Source organism: Gavialis gangeticus, unplaced genomic scaffold, assembly GCF_001723915.1.
Source record: "Gavialis gangeticus isolate Ggan-Ray unplaced genomic scaffold, GavGan_comp1, whole genome shotgun sequence".
Taxonomy (NCBI): Eukaryota; Metazoa; Chordata; order Crocodylia; family Gavialidae; genus Gavialis; species Gavialis gangeticus.
The window spans coordinates 11694997-11717172 of record NW_017729019.1 but is presented as its reverse complement, the minus strand read 5'-3'; the positions used below and the strand labels follow the sequence as shown (position 1 = coordinate 11717172).

At 47.8% G+C, this 22176-nt stretch overlaps 1 protein-coding gene across 3 annotated transcripts in view; it reads left to right on the top strand.

The window, feature by feature from the left end:
• KCND3 (potassium voltage-gated channel subfamily D member 3) overlaps positions 1-22176 on the top strand; it is a 239842-nt gene that overhangs the window by 67822 nt on the left and 149844 nt on the right. The gene's annotated exons all lie outside the window — the stretch shown is intronic.

Sequence of the window (22176 nt, the reverse complement as noted above, 5' to 3'; positions counted from 1 at the left end):
TACCAGACAGGTCAGCAAAGGGGGACCCATCCTGGGATTCCTGAAGGCCCCTCTCCCCAGAGGAAAAGGGGCCCAAACACACGAGCCTTTGCAGACCGCCGCTCGGAATAATTTCCGCTGCCCGCCCAGTCCCAGACTGTGGCCTGGAGGTTGGAAATCAGCGCCCGGCCCCTTGCGCTCTGCGGCCACCCCCTTCATTACAATCCACCGGCGGAGAGACAACCAGTTCGATCTTCATAATTACAACGCCAGCCACAGCAGGAGACAGTATGGTTGTTTCTTACTGAGGATTTGAATTACTTCAATTATGGTGTCTGAAGACCTCCATTCAGGAAAGCGGGAGGGTTGGGAATACTTCAGAACAATCAATTGTGCCTGATTGGTTATCTTCAATAAAATTAGACAGGAGACATTTCCCCCCCGCCCTCTTTCCCTCCTTTAGGCAGGGCAAGCTCAGCGGCTTGTAGGACGCCTGTGTCCTATTCAGGGCAGCCATTCAAACACAGCAGAGACACAAAAGCATCAGAGAACTTGTTAAACTCCTCATCTTTCTTACTCTGAAAGGAGAGTTACCCTAAAGATCCCGGGTAGTGCTCAGACAGCAGTCCTTATCTGGAGAAAGCACATGTTTTACTGAAGAGTCCAACATCCCTATCCTCATTTCATGGGTGGGGAAATGGAGGCACACAGAGGTAAAGTGATGTGCCCAGGGTCGCACTGAATTAGTGGCGCAGCCAGGGGAATGTAAAGCATCTCTCTCGACTCCCACACCAGCGCTTCGCCCGCTGCCTTGGAGTTTCTCTTTAAGACCTAACAGAGATCGTTGTCCCCATTGTGCAGGGGAGAGCCAAAAGTCCAGAGGAGGGAAGCGAGTCGACTAAGGTTTCAAACTAGCTATTTCAACCCCCATTTCTAGGCTCAGCCGTAAGCCCCTAGGATGGTCCCCAGCCCACTCCTCGATAGTCCTGAGGTCAACCTTGCTCCTTTCTGCAGCGTGCAAAACTTGTCCTAAGGCGCACACCTTCGGGACTGGATGTCCAAATCCCACAGTTGCTGGGTCCTGACTTCCAGTCCCCCTGCCCCCCCTTCCTGTCCCTATGGCCTGGGGTCCAGAGAGGTTGTGAAGGGAAGACAGCTGGCTTGCACACCGACTGCCAGACAGACTTTGTGCATGGCACAAAGGCACGATGTAGACGGCTCTGGTGTGGACTGCAAGGTATAATGCAGACAGGGAAGAGCAGCTCACCTGGCTGTGGCTCTGGCTGCCTGAAGGTGACCTCAAAGCAAATCCAAAATATCGGCACAGGCGTATCCCACGGTCATGTGGAACGGGGCCAGGAAGAGAACTCGGGCCACCCGACCTGCTATTAGACCATAACGTGTCCGGCGTGGCCTTTTGGAGGGGGAAGCCCGTTCTTTCACTGAGTTGATTCTCACCAAGCATCGTCCTTTCTGATGGGATTTAACGTGTCAGATACTTGGAACCAGGCTCGGTTTCTTTTCTCCACTAAAATGCAAGACTTCACAGGAGAGAGTTACTTTCACTGGGGTCCCTTAGGCAGTTCATTACAGCTGGGCCAAATTGTAGCCTGCATTTTACAGAAGAATTCCCAATTTATCTTAATACGTGCAAAGCTGCTCGGTTTCGTGGCAAGCTGTACGAGACGGATGGTGTGGAGCAGCCCGCTTCCCGCCCGCAACATAAACTATGTCCCAAGTTCTGGAATTGCTCATTCTTCCTTCCCTGCTTCCAGTACTGGCCAGGATGGCAGACATTTGAGAGCAATACGAAGCGTGCCCTCTGTCCAAGGCTTTGACAGCCCCGCGGGAGCGCTCTGCACCCCGGCTCCATTCCTCTGCTTGATGGAGCACAGCGCAGCCCTGCAAATTCAATCCTTGGCTTCTCCCCCAGGAGGCAAACTTAGCCACCCAGAAAAGAGCCAATAACTTATCTGACCAATAACAAGTCTAATCTATATGTTAGATGAGGGGAAAAAACCACCACTGCCAACTGCAGGCATTCAGAACGCAGACTGATGCTCCCAAAATAGCAGAATGGTTTAAAAAACATGAGATTCAGTTTTGTTTTTTTTTAAATCAGGTTTTTATTTTTTATTTTACTTTCTCTCAAGTAAAAGTTTCCACCCATCTTTGTAGGTCTAAAAACTTGCTTTCTAGTGAAAGGAGAGCTGAGAGTTTCACATCACAGAAAACAGTGAGGAATCGAGACCCACCCATCTTGGGTCAAAATCCATTGACCTTTGTGGTGTGGCTGAGGGGTTTAGATAAAAGATGCACAAGTTGAGGCTAGATATTAGGAAGAACTTTCTCACTAGGAGGGCAGCAAAGTACTTGAACAGGTTACCCAGAGGGGTGGCGAAGTCTCCATCCTTGGAGGTTTTGAAGAGTTGGCTAGCCAAAGCCGTGGCTGGGATGATCTAATTGGGGTTGGTCCTGCTTGGAGCAGGGGGTTGGACTAGATGTGACCTTCTGTGGTCCCTTCGATCCCTCATTTTCTGACTGCCTGATAAGATGCTCTAGGAACAGGGGTCATTTGCACTCCTGTTGCCTGGTCAGCAGATGGTACGATGTAGTGACACCAGAATCGACAGATTTCTACTTGGGGTGGAGTCTGCCTGAGAGAAAGCCCGAGCTGAAGTTTGACCTCCAGAAATAATGAAGTTCTCACGGCTGTATTTAAAATGCAGGCTCTCTCTGCCCTTCCTCCGCGAGTCAATAGTAGAAACAATAGGCCTGGGGAATACAAAGAGCTCGTGTTGCACGCTTTGGATTCTCCACGAGGCTTTATTGCATAGACAGCAAGCACAAAAAGAGAGCTGCTGATGTGTTTATTCCTGTATAAACATGTTTTGCTCTGGTGTCAGGTGGAAGACAGCAAGGTCCCCTTCTAAGAAGTCTTGAAGTGGTCAGGAGATGTGAAATCTGAAAAAAAAGGAGTTTAAATAATGTGACGAGCAACAGTCCACAGGCAGGATGAAAATGTACAGACAGAGGCCTGGACATATCAAAGAGTTCAAATGCGCTCTTGGGTTCATTTCTATTTAGGAAAGCATATTCATTTGTATGCTGTGCAAAGCACACATTTGAAATTAAGACAGGGCTGAGTGTTTTACCGAACAGCCATCCACACACATGCTTTAAATCCTTCGCTGAAGTGGGGCCCTAGAGACCCTCTCATCTCATCTCATCTCATCCCGTCCCATCCCCTGGGGTTTGTAGAGCCCTGCTAAATCTCTGGAAAAATGATTGGTTTCTGACCTGTTCTGTGCCACTGAAGTTTGCCCTGAGAAGAGCAGCTTGTTCATGTTATTGATACTCCTGGCCAAAGACATAATAAATGGATTTTCGTCCCATCTTTCCAAAACTAAGGCAAATATATTAGAAAGTCTGGTTGCAGGTGTTGGTCCTGCAACCTGGGGGGGAAGGGACATCCGTATTCTTCTTGAACAAAACTTGTAAAAGAGTCCAGGGGAAGGCAATGAAAATGGTTGGGGGCCTGGGGCATGTGGACTTGTGAGGAGAAGCTGAAGGAACTGTACTTATTTGGTCTGGAGAAGAGAAGACAGAGGGGATTTAATAGTAGGGTGCAGTGTGGCTCCAAAGAGGATGAAGCTGGATTGTTCTCAGTGGGGGCAGATGAGAAAACAAGGAGCAACGGGCTCAGGCTACAGCAAGGAAAGCTGAGGTTGGATATTAGGAAAAACTTCCTCACTTGGAGGGTGGTGAAGCACTGGGACAGGTCACCCCGAGAGGTGGCAAGTCTCCATCCCTGGAGGTTTTTAAGGCCCAGTTAGACAAACCCCTGGCTGGGATGATGCAGTTGGGGCTGGTCCTGCTTGGAGCAGGACTAGATGCGACTTCCTGAGGTTGCTTCCAACCCTCTTTTTCTATGATTTTATGAGTGATACCACTGGCAGCTAATCAGAGCAAAAATGTCTAATTCTGAGGTCCATGCCAGCTCAAGAGAGCACCTAAGCATATGCTTAACTGAGGCAGATATTTAAATCCTCCTGGGTCACCATAAAGCACCTACTTGGTGCATCTTGCTAATACAGATCGATCTGAACCTGTCCTTTTTGATACTATGGTCCATACCTGGGATCTAACTTGACTAAAGCTGCTGAGGCTGCACTCAAAAGGCAGAAAAAGTTGCAGGGAAGAAGTAATGTTGCACTTCCCAAAGGAAATTAAGGAGGTCACATTAGAGCCAAGCTCAGTATCAAGGAATAAAAAGGCACTGCTGTTATCTGCAAATGTAAGGTATTGTGAACAGGAGCTGTGCCTTTGCAGTTGGCTCCCAGGTTGAAATGCTTCCTTTCAGTGCTCTTATCGCAGGGTAACCTTGTGGCATGCTCCTGGGCTTGCTTTGCAGAGCAATGCACAGAAGCAGCATAAAATACAGGATTCTCGCTTGCTTCAATGGCTCCGTTTCACCTGAATGAAAGCTTATTGCTCATTTCATTAATTAAGTCTGCTCCCATGCCTTTGTCTGCCAGGGAGACTCATGTGCCAACCCTTCTAGTAGACCCCAAGGCCACAGCCTGAAAAGACTGTCTAAACCCCCTGCCTGGTCCTGAGAAGGGCTGGCAGACAACGTGCTGATCCAAGCAGCTTGTGCTGGAAGCCACTGGCCTGCCTCGGGTGCCCCAAACTGACTATTACAGCCCAAGCCTGTCCAGACCCTCCCGTCAGCTTATAGTCTTCACATACAAAATTCACAAGGCAAACGTTTTCTGAAAAAACTACCCCTTGCAGCACTTCACCCTCCTCCCAGCCCAGCAAAGTCCTGTTCTGCCCACCTCACTCAACCCTTTATAACCACCACCTGACCCTGCCTCCCCTCTCCTCCCCAGCTGGGGCTCATCGGGGTGTGTGTTAGGGAGCTGCATTCATTTCTGCCTGTGACACTTCTCTCTGGTAGTTGCAATGCTTTTTAGGGAGGTGCGTATCCATCCAGAACAGTGGTAGAAGTGGCTTTTTCTACCAGCACAGGAATAACAGCACATGGTGTCTGCATTGCACGGTTGATTCCTGTGTGTGCCATGAGAAAACCCTTGTTGAAAACCAGATTCCAGTCCACGAGTGAGTTCATTACGAGTACAGCATTATCCAGACACTAGTACAAGATGCTATTTCAACCCAGCAAGGGCCTGACTTGAACTTTTGGTGCAACACACAGGTTTCTCTGCATTGCGCTGGTCTCGAATTGGTCCCAAGCAATCCCAGATAAGGTTCCAGCAAGGAAGAATTCTTCTAAGAAAACAGAACAAAAATTGATCTGAATCTCACCAGTTGCTTGGAACTGACCCTGGATCAATTGCCGGTTTGTTTTCAGGGTCTTTGGCTCAGGAACAGTGCTTGTGTCTTAATGTAATGGCTTAAAAACATTAAATTTTATGTCCCTGTGAAGTTTGTGGATGCTCTTGCAAGCCTTAAAGATTGTGAGGCTATTGCACTCAGGTGGTGGGGGTGCAAAGAAGAGGCAGAGGTGCCAGGAACGCACTACGCCTGTATAATCAAATCTTCTTTGTAGCCAACCCAAAGTCTTAGCTGCAGCATAGCCATGCTGCGGTGCATTAAAGAAATAGCAGCAGTGCCTGAGATTGCGTGCCTGGGACTTGGAACCGGGAACAAATTAAACCAAGAGATTGCACTGCAGTTGGGTTGTGGTTACATGCTACATATTTACAGCTCCCCAGATTTCTCAAAGCCCCCCAGGTCCTCCTCTTCCCCAGTATATAACCCTGGTGTCTGTTTTCCAGGCAGACTGTAGGGAAGCATCCCTTGTGCATCCAGCATCAGCACAAACATTGAAGTATGAACAGACACTGCCTTTGTCCCAGGAAAAAGGGGTTTTTCCAGGGATTGTACAGATGTACATGTCCGTTGTCCAGCTTCAAGTCCCTCTGAAGTATTTCAGGTATAATGCACTAGCACTTTTTCCTGGGATAGTCTGTTTTGCTGCATTCATCCCAGGAACAAGCCTGCCTGGCTGTGTGCTCCCTCTGCTCACTGGCTGGCACAGGAGCAGAAATGCAGCTTGGAAGCGTGGCATGTGTACAGGACTGCACCGAACCACGTTTTAATTTGAATCAAATGCTAGATGAACACCTTGCTGGGGTCGTTTGACCCCAGTACTCTTTCCTGCCATGGCAGGGGTCGGACTAGATGATCTGCTCAGGTCCCTTCTGACCCTAGAAACTATGAAATCCCAGGATATTAATCCTGGGTCAAATGGGACATCTGTTTACAGCCAAAGGCCTTTCTTAGCCCTCTTGCAGCATTCAACAGGGCAGGATAATCTGGATAATTTGCATATCTGGGTATCTGGATAGTCTGGAGAAGAGAAGACCGAGGGGGATTGAATAGCAGCCTTCAGCTCCCTGCCGGGGGGCTGCAAAGAGGATGGAGCTGGACTGGTCTCAGTGGGTGCAGACAAGACAAGGAGCAATGGGCTCAAGCTGCAGCAAGGGAGGTTTAGGTTGGACATCAGGAAAAACTTCCTCACTAGGTGGGTGGTCTAGCACTGGAAGGAGCTACTGGAGGTGGGGGAGTTTCCATCCTTGGTGGCTTTTAAGGCCTGGCTCAACAAAGCCTTGGCTGGGTGACGTAGTTGGGGCTGGTCCTGCTTGGAGCAGGGGGTCAGACTAGATGTGACCTCCTGGGGTCCCTTCCAGCCCCCATTTTCTATGATCCTATATTTGAGGATATCTGTTCCAGGCTCCACTCCGTGAGCATGAACTCTCCTGATCTGGCTCCCTGAGTCATCCTAATAGGTCAGAAAGGGACACGGCTGATGGGATAACAAAGCCAGCTCCAGTGAACTCGGTGGGCCAGACACATTGTTCCTGTTCCACCAGTTTCCTCCAAGAGATGCCACTGCAAAATCCCCCTCCAGGGACAGCAAAATAGCCATCAGTCATCTTGTGTGGAGGAATGAAGAGGGTCAGTGCTGGACTTGGCTGGGTGGCTTGGGGGTTCATAAACCGCATTGACAACAAATCACGTATCTGACCATTTCTGCCTCTTTCCTGCTAACCAGACCCCGTACCCCTGTAATCAAGAGGAGTTTTTGCAAAACATAATGCTGGGCCCCTCACCGATTGCTGTGGCCTGGGCTAAATGATCACCCTCAAGGCAGTGTAAGCCAGTGCGGAGTAGACAGCAATGGCCAGTGCAAGCAGGATAAGTGAGCTGGACTATGAGGAGAACGATGGCTTCTTCTCATATCCACGTGGCTGTTCACACCCACGGGCGCAGGGTCCACTCATTCTGCTCACTGGCTCCTTTATTTTTTCCCCCCTCTTGCTGAGCCATTCGAGGCATTCAACACTGTGATGGACGCGTGTGCGCCAAGTCCCAGGCAAGTCTCCCAGGCCCGCATCCTCACCTGATGTGAACAGGCATAGTCCCACTGACTTCGGGTTATGTGAGATTTGGATGTGGCCTCCTTCTTGCCTGGATATAACTGAGCAGAGGTGGAGCACAGCAGGATGAAATCACTCCACACGTGCTTATTTTCCAGATACCAAATGTATCCTGCTGTATCTCCTTTCTCTGCTCTTCTGCTCTGAAATGCACCCCCAGCCCCCCCAGCACAAAGCTTCTAGATGAACATATCCACCCCACCCGTAGCTTAACCTCGGACCATCTCCTGAGGCATAATCACAGCTGTCAGGAGCCAGCAATGCAGACAGACAAGAAACAGGACCAGGGATGCTTTGGGAGTCCAGAAACCCTTATGACTTTTCTGGAGAAAGGAGATTACAATTCTCAGCATCTGTCTGGATCCAGCTGACGCTGACTCTGCAACCCTGCTGTGGTTACTGGGGCTGGCTCCCAGCTTGTTTTTAAACGAGGAGCCAGGTAGGACAAAAAAATCCAGGAATTCGATACCCTGCCGGGACCAGGATGGAGCAGCGCTGCCTGGCTAGGACTGATACTGTTTACAGTCCACATGCCAATTTGCTTTGTCATTGTACAACTATTTATAGAAGTCACCGTTGTATCTAGGAAACCAGAATATGTTGACTACTTTTCTGGTATGCATGAAATATGGATATTTTCTCAGCTTGAGGTGTTAAGAGCTGTTTTAAAGCTACCATTTTTCTCCCTGCTAGCACCATGCAGTTCAGCCAGGTACTTGGGGTATTGACAGCAGGGAGCGATTTGGAAATCTGGTTCAGAAGAAAACAGTATATCTGCTGGTGAAGTGGCAACATGCTACCGTGATTAATGCAGAATCATGATTCTTCTAAACATCTGCCATTTCTGCAGAGAACTTTTTGACTTTTTCTTGCTTTTTTTGTAACAAAAGACTGGGTTATTTTGCCAATGGACCCCTCCAGATTTTATGAAGGAATTTCAATTTCCCTTCAGTTTTGCAGACAGTGGCTGTGTCTACACGAGACATTTTACTGCACAGTAGACTAATCTACTGTGCAGTAAAGCATTACCATCTATACGTGCAGGTGCTTACTACGGAGTATATTAGTCTACTGCACAGTACATTTACTCCCTGCAGTCACACAGTCAATTTACTACCGTTAGCCTGTGCAGGGAGCAAATGTACTGTGCAGTAAATGTCCTGTACAGGTATCAAATTTACTGTGCAGTATAGCCAAATAGCATTAATTGCACATGTAGATATGTCCAGTGAGCGTCTGCCATTCAGTTTTCATCACAAAATGTAGAAGTGCTTCCTACGATTTTCATAACAAGCCCATAATTATGGTCGCTATGAGTGGTGGTTGTGGATACAATTTCTGGCATGCCATCTGTCACAATCAAAATAAGGTTGGCTTTCAGCGGGTGGGCACTGGGGCCTTTCTGAAATATAGAAGGTCTCTGTTGGGTACACAGAGTTATTACCCACTGGAAAGTCTTGTCTAATGGTGTAAGGAAGTGTTCACCAAATGGGAAGTTAATTCCGTTCCGTGGGAGTCCGTGGAAATCCCACACGATCAGTGCAAGCCAGACAGCTTGGGGTCAGTATGAGTAAGACAAAGCTGGTTCTTAGCACACAAGGCAGGGATCATGTAGCCAGCGTTGTATGCAGCAATCTTTGAATTCCCTTTGAAACCTGAGTACAACATACAGTTGAGTGCATGTGGGCAGTTTGTGGCAGGAGACCGGAGCCAGGCTTGCATTCATGCCTCTGGAGCTATAGCAAGACACCTCAGCTGCTCTTCCAGCACCCCTCTGTGGAAACCTGGACTTTCCTGTGGTTTCCTCCCTCTCTGTCTCTGATGTCCCAGGAGGAGTTGTATAAGCAATGCTTGTAGTTAATGTAAGAGCATGGGCCATCTCACTTCAGATTCTACCTTTCAGCACCATCCTCTGGAGCATTTGTACATCCACAATTATAGCATGAGACCCAACACTGTGTAAAGACCGACACAAGGCCTAGACATCAACCATGTGCCATCTGAGTCTCGTCTTCAGGATGTAAACGGTAGCTCACATTACGCTCTCTGCAGGGGGCTGCAATCTAGCTGGCTTCCCCGACTTCCAGATAGAAAAGACCCAGATACAGGAAAACTCACTGCAAGGCCATCCCTACCCAGAGCCTGCAACCATGCTAGGAAACACAAATAGCATTAACAAATTAGGGCCTGATTGCCATGTACACTGAAGCCATGTTGTACTATTCCAGATATAGGAAGGGAAGGCATGGAAGCGAGCGCAGCCAAAACTTAAATCTGTGTGTGGCCTCTTTACGCTGCCAAAGGGGCATGGGGCATGATGGTGCTACTGACTGCACAGCCAAGAGGTTGCTTTAAGCTAGCTAGCTTGGACATCCCAAGCAGTCTAGCCATGGCAGCCAAAACTCAACACAACTCTGCTTTTTAGCTGGGTACATTAGCCCATGCTGTGCTCCGTGCTGCCATGGCTAGACTGCAGCTGCTACTGCTGGCCTAACTAGATCGGAAGCACTGGACTGGGTTACCTAGAGAGGTGGTGGACTCTCCATCCTTGGAGGTTTTTATTTGAGAAGTGGTGGACTCTCCATCCTTGGAGGCCCGGCTTGACAAAACCTTGGCTGAGATGTAGTTGGGGATAATCCTGCTTGGAGCAGGGGGTCGGACTAGATGTGACCTCCTGGGGTCCCTTCCAACCCTCATCGTCTATGGTTCTTTGATTTCATTGCTCCACTGCAAGGCAGCACGGATATACCCTTAAGATCATAAAAACCAGACCCCATTGTCTCTAAGGTGAAGGCTGCGCTCAGCCATGTGAGGGGAGGCCCAGTTATTTCTCCCCATACCTGGGGGCAGGAAAACCGTGACAGCGTTGAGGAACTAAAGATGAAGACCATGCCCGAGGCTAACGTACGTCCGCACAGCATCACTTGTCAGGACTTAAGAAATGCAAATGACCAGAGATCCAAAGCTGTCGGTCTGATTTCCTCACCACAGAGAGAGGCATTGTAGCCGAGGATAATTGGATTTCACTTCTGCAGTATAACAACAATTTGTAACCTTGAAATTAATTGCTTGAGCTGACCTTAGAATTTGGTCCAGCTTGCCTCCCTGCTTTCTGCTGGAGGACACGGAGGACAAAGCCATTATCTGGGTCTCACGGGGAGGAGTTTTGGAGTCGCATTTCTAAGGAGAATGCCTTGCAAATACTTTCCCTTAAGAAACGCGACCGTGGGTGTGACGGCAGAGGTTTGGGCGGTGACGTCACCACTGGACTGTGACTGATGTGATGCTATTCCAGTCTTACGCCATCGCGATGCTAAGTCATTATAAAGACACTGGTGAACCGGATCCTTCCTTCAAATAGTGACTCACCTCCTCTCTCTGCCACCTGCCACCCCCTGCAACCCTTTTCAGTCTATTAGCGTATCTGCCTTTCCACTCCTCTATTACCGTTCGCCCTCCAAGGCCCCCACCCCGTTAAGGATTAATATCGTATTCATCACCGTGCTAGCTGAGATCTGAAACGACAATAAGGTCAATTTGGCAGGTACATTTCTTTCATAAAGCTTCAAGTCATCAAAGTAGGTCAAATAACAGAGGACTTGGCATCGTGTCAAGTGTAATCACATCTGAGTTTAAATTTAGATACGAATAATGAAGGTGCTTAAAGAAGTTAAACCTCTCGGCCAGATCCCGCAGGCTCCTCTGAGCAGTCTTTTCTTGCTAGGGTAACCACCCTGTCTATCTGAGAGAGGAAGGGGGTTGCAGGATTGCATGCATGACCACAAAGAAAAACTGAAACGGATGCATTTGGAGAGAGGCAAATTTGTGTTGGGAGGGAAAAACTACAGAAATCCCACCACTGGAGTCTAAAACGTTCGGTCCCTTTACAGAGGATACTGGCCCGATAAACCAGCTGTGGGCTTGCTTGTTTGAGACCGGAGGGGAAGAGTTTGGAGGTTTCCTTGGGACTTGCCACCAGGAGCCAGGCTTGGCTCTTACCCAACACGAGATCTCTCCCGGATACGCTGGGGTCGAGCAGAGAGGTCTCCTGCTTACATGTCCTTTTTTTTGGTGCCTCACTAAAAACAAGGACCTCCACGTGGGAAGAGGACTAGGGTTTTCTTTATTATTACTACGTATTTTTCCTGATACACACACATTTATTATGTATTTCAGGAGGCAACCTTATTTCTTAGCATGCAGGCACTAGGCCAAGTCCTCACTGCCTTAAAGTCTTACACAAATGGACTCTTGATCATCTCAAAGGGAGCCAGGCTTCGTTTTTCTTGCACTCCCTTTCATGCCCCTAGCACCACGGTGGCTGCGCATTTCACCTCAATAGCAGCTTTCCTCTTCGAAGGTCGGCGTGTTCTGCCAGCACCAATGACAGGCACAACTTCATAACCCTGTTACAAGATGAATAAATATCGTTGTCCCCCAATTTTACAGCTGAGCAAACTGATTAATAGAGAGATGAAGTGAACTATCCCAGAACCTGGCAGAGCTGGGAAGAGAACATAGATTTTCCCTCTGCTCAGTCCCCTACATTAACACAAAATCACTCGTCCCAGTTTTGGCAGGGATGATTTTGATGTATCATTTTTATGCATCTAAACTGCTCGGTTGAAGTGGGTTCTACGAGCAGAAATTGCAAAATACGAGGTGGAAAGGCTGTTTTCTTGGCATTTCCAACCCATCCTATACTAGCAATCTTGCAAGAAGAAAGCCTGGCCTAATGAGATTATGCAGTCCACTGTTTTCAGTGCTAAACAGAGGAGATGTAAACAGAAATGAAAGCACATTATTGTCTGGTGAATAAAATAAACCTAATTTTCTAATTTATTCTATAAATCAAAATACTAAAAGAAGCTGTAATGCTCTGTGAAAGCCAAGAAAAATGTAACACCAAATCAGCGTTAAAGGCAGTCTCCGCTCCCTTTTATCTAGCAGGGATTGTAAACACAGCGATACATTCTGAAATCACAAAATCCATTACACTTTGCATACTTAAAAAGAGGATAAATGCATTTTGAGAGCCACATACTTAATTGCATGCTTCTCCCATTAATACCACACAGTTAATAAGCTTTGCAGGAGGCATAAAAGTCAAACAGAGCCCTGTAGTTGAACGTGCAATTTTAGGCCCCCAGCAGAGAGACGCAGGCCCAGCGAAGGGGCAAACAGCAGCAACACGAGGGGTCAAAGTAGGAAAACAGGCGACTGGAGAATACAAGAAAACGCTGTGAACTGCATCCTCCGCGTGTGCATCTGGGAACATTTTCAAGGGTAATTAATGGACGCTATTTGGGACATGTCTTCAGGTTCTGCCTTTCTGGTCCCAGATGGGATACTGCTTGCTGAAGAGCGGGGCAGCGTGCTACCGTCCTTCCCGCGTGTGGCAGTCGTTGTGTGTCACAGAGCTGGACAGACACCAGGAAACAAAAGATTTCTGTGGCCTTACATGAACTCAAATGCTTTTGGCTGCCACAAGTATGGCTCCATCAGTCAGAGAAGAGACTTTAACGTGCTCATCTCCAATTTCATCGTCTAGTGGGGATTCACAGCACCCAGCTCAGACATGCCTCCTAAAATGCCAGCAAAAGTGTTCAGCTATGGGGGAGGGAGCTCGACCCACCGGTGGAGATGAGGCAGAAAGATAAAATTCAGATGCTGAGGGCCTCTGGCCCCAAAAACTCCCCAGATCTCTCCAGATGCTAAAGCAATCCCGGGCCTTAACAGACCTCTGCTTCACCAAAAAAAAATAAATGCTTCACAGAGAGGGCTGGGTTGTCCACTGCCCCGAGTTTGTGCAGTCCTCTGCAGATGTGCAAACTGCATGTGCAAAAGAGATGTGAAATGGGACGGCAAAGTGTTAATGATGGCACATGACACCAGGCAAATCCACTGCAAATTGCCTTCTCCGGCATTTCTGTGCGAGACTGAAGAAATCCTGAGTGTGTCGTTCACCTCGAACCTTCTCATCACACGTGGCCAATGCACGTTTCTCTTTACTGACCTGTGTTAAATATCTTGCCATGGCTACAAGCGTATTGGTCCAACCATAGTCAACTTCAAGCAATCCTTAGACAAGCTGGGCTACCGCCAGTCCTTCTTCACACTCGCCCAGCCCTGCGAGCTCACCAAAGGCTACACGAGCACGAGAAGGGCAAGAGACACCCACGAGTTTAGTTTCAACCATCTGCAGGAGGGCAAGCAAGGAAACCTCATCTATTGCGGGTGGGCAAAGGGAGGCACCGACTGGACGGACAATGACCGCAGCTGCCCTTGGGCTTATCCTGCTGTGTGCACGCTGCGCGCGTTGCTCCTGAAGCCCTGGGTGTAAGTCAGAGCCCACCGCAGAGTAAGGAAAGGCGCCTTCACTAGGCTTTGAAACAGCCTGCTGGAGAGACTAAATGAACAGCAGCTTTTAAGTAATAATGTAAAGCACACAGAAAGAGAGGAAAAAACGTCCCCTCGCACAATCACGACAATAACTTATGTTAATTTCCCCCCAAATATTTAGCAATTGTCTGAGAACAAAGTATCGTTATAGGAAATCTCTGCAAGCCCATTGGCTGCCCGATCTCCTCTCCCGAGATAGAAGCAGGTGTTGCCAAGACAACGTAATAGGAAGCAATCATATATGTGCCGCAGCCGGGGGGGGGGGCCGGTTGACTTGCTCAAGGGGCAAATGAACGAGGAGATGGAGTCTGCCCAGGGGACAGGGAAGGCATTGTGGAAGGGGTGTAGAGGCACATCCTGGAGCAAATGAATGTCCCTTTGCCGTTAGCACGAGTTTATGCTCCCCCAGCTTCCCCCGTTTGGAAATCGACTCCCGAACGAGGGACCAAGCCCCAGATGAATTGCACTCATTTTCACTGGGCACTTAGCAAACGAGACGAGAACTGGAGGGTGGTGTTTGCCCACATCTCTGATCCCATCCCCTCTTTCCTCCCCGCTCCCTCCCCAGTTTCCTAGGGTGGAAGCAGGTGTTTCCATGGCAACATAATGTAAAGCCATCGTTTTCTGTTACATGGTAGAAATGTTGAATGGCTGAAAGGAATTGGCTTGGGAAAACCTGGAAATTCAACTAAAAATAGAAAAGTTAATAATGGAAGGTGGTTGTGGGGAGCTGCCCGGGGAATGCAGTGCTGCCAGACCTTATCTGGAGGTCTCGTTGGAGGCCAAATGTAATTTGGGGGTCTTTTTTTTTTTCTTCCTATTCTGACAAGAAAAAGAGAGGAAAGCAAAATTGTATTTTCGTGCAAGATACTAAGAGAAAGATCACTTGCTGCCTGTTCTCCCTTTGTTTCTGTCAGTAATTCTCCTAATTCTGGTTCACAAAATAAACGTGGTTTCTAGAGGCCTAGAAAACAAAGAGAGGGAGACAGGGTCCTGTGTTCCTCCCCAAGGAACAAATCCATTTGGAAGTATCTCGTGTTACCTCGCAGTAAATCGGTGCAATTTGTACTCCGGTGTCCTGTCTGGCTTTACAACAAGTACAAATCAATCATTATACAAACATCCTTTGATAATCAGTGCGGTTACATTAATTATGATGAATGTTTTTAGCAGCTGTAGAATGTGAAGGCAATGCATAATTTCATAGGCCTCCTATTATGCTACTTTTCTATTCATATCCAGGAGTGCAAAGTCCTTCAAACATTGCCTTACTTCAGGGGCTGCTTCCTACATTTAATGTCTATTTGGCCCGGTGTTTAATTGTAGCAAATGCGGAGTCCATTATTATTATTGTTGTTATTAAATATTCAGCAATATTGCTGGAGAAAGAACAATTAATGCTGTGCAAATTGCAAACATACGGGAGGGCTGTATCAGTTTTGTTGACCCGTGGGATTAATTGGAGCAGTTGGTGCGCAGTGCTGCTGTGCAACAGTTTAAGACCTCCCCTAATGAAGATCACTGTATCCAATTGAAATTGCAAGGAAATTTAGCTTGACAGGACGGAATTACCGAAGTTTCAGTCTGATCACAATGAAACATCTCTTTATCCTTAAAAAAAGAGCCACACTCATGAATGGTGGAGTAGAACAAGCTCAAGGGGACATCCAAGGACGGGGAATAGTGGCAAACTAACAACCGAGCCAAGGAAATAGTTTTTCTCGTAACGTGCCATTAGCCCGTGGAAGTCACTATCAGGACGTCAGCGCGATTCAGAGCAGGACTATCACGGATCACAGGAATTTATAGTTACGATGGTCAACACCAGGCAATAGGTAAGTTGGGGAAAGGATATAAAGCGATTTCTAGGTGCTGAACATGATCCCAATGGCAAGTTATTTCAGGCCTGCCTCCTGCAGGGATCCTGTTCCTAAAGCAATTCCTACTAGCCTAGACTAGATGCACTGCCGGACTGGTCCAGCCTGACAAGTCCCGTGTTTCAGCGATCTACAGTGTTTTGATGATCCTTAGTGTCTGGACCTCAGTTTTATATCTCATCATCATGCAGGTTTTAGGGGATTTTGGTAGCTCCATACATTTATTTTGCAGAATGCAGAAGATGTTTGTTTCCTCACACAGACTAGCAGCTATGCTAGCTCTTCAATAAAGCCTATTGCTGTGATACCGATGTTAAGCTCAGTTTCACCCTGAGAAGAACCCGGGTGTCTAGGTAGTAAGGGAATAGGCAGAGTATTAATATGAAAATAGCTATCAAAATATACATAGAAAAATAAATCCCTAAAGAAAAGCCTGGCACCTTCCCTCTGAAGAGGACTGGTCCTACAGGAGTTCATCTGGCACAGACATTGCTGCCTAGACCCTGGGGGCAATTTAACAAGAAGCCCTGATATTTTATCATAATGGAAGATCAAAATGAATGAAACTATAGGGGAGGAATTGGAGGCTGGGTCCAGCTATTGAATTCCAGCTTTGCTTTGGACATATAGAAGGGATTGGCTGTACTGAGAGCGTAACTACCCTGCTCAATGCAGAAGGGCTCAACAAGGGACCAACCGTTGTGCGGCCCAGCTGGGATTCGCAGCATAAGAGCCTCGCGGCATCCTAAATTCTGGCAAGGCAGCGGAAAGCAGTTCAGCAGCAGACAGATATGTGGAGTTGAAAGGTAAAGGGAAACTTGGCTGGTCAGGACGAGATTTCTTTTCGGGAACTGGCCTTTTAAAGGCATAGCTCTCTTCAGGAGGAATAGAGATGCAGCACTGAATTTTGAGGCTAGAAATCCAGCATGGAGGAATGACTGCTACATGAGTAATTGCCTACCTGTTAATAGGGGGCCTGCTAAAGGAGCCTTTCCCACAGTCAGAGGTGGATACCCTCCTAGCCCCCCGTGTCCTGGAGCCACGGAGCCCCGTGGCCCTGGCAGAGCCCCTGCAGCTGGACCCCCAGGCAGGCACTTGGGATCTCAGTCCAGAGCTGCATGGCCAGCAAAGTGAAGCCGCTCGGTTTCTCCCTAGACCTGCTGCAGCTGCCGGCACGCACCAGCCCTGCTTGTCCCCTTTCCTAAGTCAGGCCAAAAGAGAAGGAAGTCTGCATTTTGAGCACCAGTTCAGTTTGTAGGTCCCAACCTGCAATTTTATCCCCCACTGAATCCTAACAGGTTAATTCAGTTTTGGGATACATCAGATTCTGCTGAATCAGGGCCTTTGCTTGCATTTATGCTCAGCTGGATTTGAACACATGCCTGGAAAATGAAGACTATTGTCAAGCCCAGAGCAGATCCTCTGACCCAGGCGGCTCCCGGTGGCTGCTTTTTGGAGGAAGGAAGCTGTGGTCCTGTTTCACAGCTGCTGTCTATCAGCACAGCTCTACCCGTCTTAACAGAGCTATGTTGATTTACACCAAGTGAGGATTTAGCCCTGTATTTTTTTCATTGCTTTCCCCAAGCAGATCTGAAAATAAACCTTTTACATTTTGTGTCGCTTCCCCGAGTCCCTGATTTCAAAACTGTTTGAGAAGGGTTTTTTTTTTTATCCCTTGCATCAGTCATTTTATCTGATGTACAATAAGCTCAGATGAATTTAAACTGATTCATCCCATTTTTTTAATGTTTAAACGTACTTTGCTGAAGCTCCATCATAATGTCAAATACTTTTAAAATGAATAATTCATCCTGCCCACCTCCTCTGAAATGCCAAAGACATACTATGCCCCGTCAAACTGAAACAAATACTTTTGCCATGAAGTATACAAGCAAACAACGCTATTTCAGGAACAATACCAGCCCAAATTAGGCCACTCCAAATGTCTATGCTGGGAGCTGTACGTGGGAGAGCAGGGATTCAAAGCCTGATAGGCAAAGAAAGGATTCTTCCTTTAAGCTCTCTACACAAGGTAGCAATTGCTGCACAAAGTAGTGATGGCTACATACTTTATAGAGGGATGTCAAGATGTATCTGAGCATCAGTGACAGGTGCAGATAAGACTCTGCTAGCAGATGCCTGTCAAGAAACTGTATGAGAAATGACATTGATTTTATCCCCAGGTTGCTGCCACTCCAGGGGAGGGCCTTTGTCACTTCTATATTTAGTCGTTATATTATGTGCCGTACTAATAGTCAGGTGGAGCTTGGTCAATTTGTAAACCAGCAGGGATCAGGTTAAAAATCCCAAACGAATGCCACTTTGTGTGAAACTGGTGTTTGCTAACTGAAATAAAATACGGGTGCCATGAAAGGAACCCAGGCAGCCCAGGGCAATAGGCAGAGGAGATTCCTGTGGCTGTGGAAAATTAAAGTTTTCAGCAGTCACCACGTAACGGTGCATTTGCACTCCGGGTCAAGGCGGTGAAACCCACCAAGGCGTTAAGCCGGACTGCCTGTTTCCATAGGGGAGGGAGCTGCTTTGCACCTTTTGCCCACAGATGCACATTGCAATTTAGCATTTTTTTGGAGTGCCGTCCACAGTGCTGGCACAGGCAGAGAGAGCAGAGGAAGGCTAATGGCATCAGTGGTGGGTGTGTCTGTACCTGTGTGTTATACACATGCATTACATGCTCAGGCTGTCCAGGGGAATGTGTAGCCTTTAGTTCACGCAATGCAAACCTCCCCACAGCTGGTTCACTGACAGTTTAACTCAGAATTTGCAGTTTTAAGTGAGTCACTGCTGCTGAAACGTGTCAAATAAATAGAAATTGTGTGTGTGTGTATCTATGCACATATATGCATGTGTGTATATGCGTGTGTATATGTGCGTATATATATATGTATATATGTGTGTGTATGTGTATGTATATGCGTGTGTATGTGTGCGCGCGCATGTATATATGTATATGTGTGTATGTCCATGTGCGTATTACAGATTCCACTGTAATACCAACAGTGGAACTACAAACTGCCCAGACATGGCCATTAAAACCTGCATTCCCATCCTTCACCGCTGCGCTGGAGGATTCACCTCTGCGGCACGAAGGACGTTCAGTGACATAAGCTTCCTACAGCGCTTTGCCTGCCTGCTGAGTGCCAGCAGTCTGCCATCCTGTCTGTTCACCTAACTTGGAGGCCTGGCCAGGTCCTGGATCAGCAAGCACTTTGGGGCGGAAAGCTCCATGGGACTGCTGGGTTTTTGAGGGGGGGCACTGCAGAAGAAGATTAGATGCACTGGATGAGGAAAACATTACCAGGGGAGTTGATTACAGGCACGCAGGGAGCAAAGCAGACAAAGGCAGCTGCATGGGAAAGAGCCAGGGATGATGTCTAAGGGTCTGCACACAGCTTAGGGCTCCTGGGCTCGCTCATCCTTTGAAAGCTGAGAGAGCCCACGGCTACATCTCAGGTTGCTCAGCCCTGACAATTTGGGCTGGAGTTTCTCAGAAGACCTCAGCTGCCACGTAGACGCCTCAGAAGAGCGGCCTGTTTCACGGAAATTGTCAGCCCCAGCAGCTCCCACAGCGGTTCCCCAAATTGCTCAGCACCCCACCGGCACCGAGCTCCTCTGGGGATCCAGCCCCACTGTGGGTAATCTGACCTGCAGCAAGTTTACAGCAAGAGAAATTCTTGCCACCGGTATATTTACCAGCTGACACAACCTCTTGACTCGTTATTAGCTTGTGCGCTGATAACGATGGTTTTTAATCTCCCTCCTCTCCCCTTTACTCCCTAATCTGAAAGATTACCTGGTTCGCAGCACAGCACGTCCTACACATTATGTATCAAAAGACACATTACCATGCAACGGAGCACTTGGTAATGCCTGCAAATGCATCATTACCCAGCCTGAGGTTTGGGGGCCTAAATCTTCATTTGTATTTCATGAATATTTTATACACACTTCTTAAGGAATTTGCACTGCATCCTGGGCAAGAGATATGATAAACTCTGTACTGAAGCCACAGACAGCCTCAGCTCCAGTTAGTTAAATGCTTGGAGCATTTTTGAGAACACCGAACCCTATCACGTGTGGCATTTCCAATGCAAACAAGAGGACATCGAAGACCTTTTCATGCTGACCCATAGTTTGATCATCGTTCCCTCTGTTCCCCCATCCATCTTGCTGCATGCATGTCTTGTCTCCTGTCTTGTTCTCCAAATGTAAGCCCCCATGGGCACTCCGTCTCAGTGCTCTGCCTTTCTCACAGCGCAGCCCCGATCTCAGATTAGAGCATGTAGATGCTACTGTAATGCAAATCATAATGACAACTCTAATAAGTATATGTGAGTTGAGCTGAGTCCCCGGGGCAACATCTCTGGTGCAGTCCCAGGGGGGATTTGCAGCTCATGAAGGTAGTTCAGGTACCAATAACTGTGTAGCCGTGGCAGGAGAAGCCAGCAAAGACTGCGGAACCCACCCAGGACTGCCCGGACAAACACCAGCAACTACACTTGTGCTGAGCTGCCAGCATGTCCCAGCCAGGTCCAGCTGCCGGCGCTTTAGGGTGGAGACTGCCTCTTGCAATGCATCTAGAAAGCCCCAGAGACACTGGGGGTCCCAATGAAAGCTGAGGTCTCTGAGACCTGCTGCAATGCAAATAATGAGGACTTTATCAGGTACCTGAAGTCCAGAGAACAACTAAGCTTTGTAGCATCTGCCCTTCTTACCGTCAGCTCCCGATAAGCCCAGAGTCATGTCATGCTTCCTGGTCCTCTGCAAGGGGCTGGCTCAGGTAGTGTGCAAAAAGGAAACCAAGAAGAGATCAAACCCTGGCAGAGGAAGGAAACGCAGACAATAGTCACAGAGCTCTTACCCAGGGGGAGCTGGGACTGTGGCTAGGCTCAGGGTCAGAGAGAGATGGGTAACTTCTGACAGTGCAGCAGGCTCCTCTGTCCCGGGAATTGATTTGAGAGGGGCTTTAAGAATAGGCCTCTTGCCTGCTAGTTGTTTTTTTGGGTTTTTTTGCAAATCTTACACTTGGACTAATCCAAGATTGGGGAAGTAGAGTGGGAGATAGTCAATCCGAGTGCATCTCCGAGCCCTCCAGGGGAAGGGTCATCGCATCACACTTCAGCAGCCCGGCCCTGAGCGCGCAAGAGGCGGCGGAAATCACTAAGCTTCAAACACGATTTTTGATGCAGTATGTCATGCTGTTCCAGGTAATATGCCTGGTGTCCTCTCCCCTCTAAATGAAAAATGAGCCTGCCTCTTTCATCTTTCAGAGGGCTGAGACAGCACCCTCAGAAACTAAAATTAAATCCTCTCAGTCTTGCTGGGGAGGGTAGACGTTTGCTTAGGCTGACACCCTGTCTGCATATTTGAGCACTGCATTTGTCTGACCCATTTAACAGGCAACCGCTAGGGGCTCGCCTTCCTTCTCCGAGGGAAAATGGAGCATGCAGGGTGGGGCGAAGCCTCAGGATACTGTAATCATCCCAGCTCCAGAGCAACAGGGGAGAGGGACTCAGTTCTGGATGCCAGTCTGAAATCAGGGTCTGACCCTGGAAGTTTGGCAAAGAATGTAATTTGTTCCTCAACTTTTTTTCCGTCTTCCTCTTTTTTTTAGTTATGTAATGAAAAATGGAGTTTATATTTCAGGCTGCTGGTGGTTGCTAGCGTTGTTACCAAGGATCCAATCTGATGATGATGATTTGTACAGTGAGAGCCCCCAGAAGCTCTAGTCAGGGACCCGGATGGCATTGTGTCAGGTGCTGGACAAACACAGATGCTCCCTTCCTCACAGCGCTTACCATCAAAGTAGTCTTCTTCTTCTTTCATATGACATTTTAGGTATTTGTACCTGAAAGCTTGCAAAGAAGAACTTTTTCCAACTTTGTGAGTTGGTTTAATGAAAGATATCAGATTTACCCAATGAACCTTGTCATTTTAGGATGACAACACTCATAGATTCCTATTTAAATTTGATAACCATTCAACTGCTTCAGGGGTAGCTGCATGAATTGACTTTAGATCACCATTAAATGATGTGACTGGGCAATCGTGCACAATGACTTGCGCCGTCTGAAAAACTGTACCATGATTGCAATCCAAACTATCAAAGTAGTCTTGCCTCACAGGTAACAGTGACCTGTGAACAACACTGTGGAGATCGGGAGTCTGGAGGGAGCTAAGTAGGTATCAGCTTTCCATTGAGTTACAGTGATATTTGGATGCCCCGTGCCTTTGCACCTCAGCCACTATTTCCTCTGACCTACCCATGGTTGTTGGGTACGTGGAAGCAAGAGGCTGGAGCAGACTCATGAGTGATATGATCCATCCCAGCAAGACAGGCAGCAGGGTACTTGGAGAGATGGACAAATGTTCTCTTCTTACTCATCCAATTAAGGCTAATAACTTATGGAGAGCCTTCATTTATCATGCTT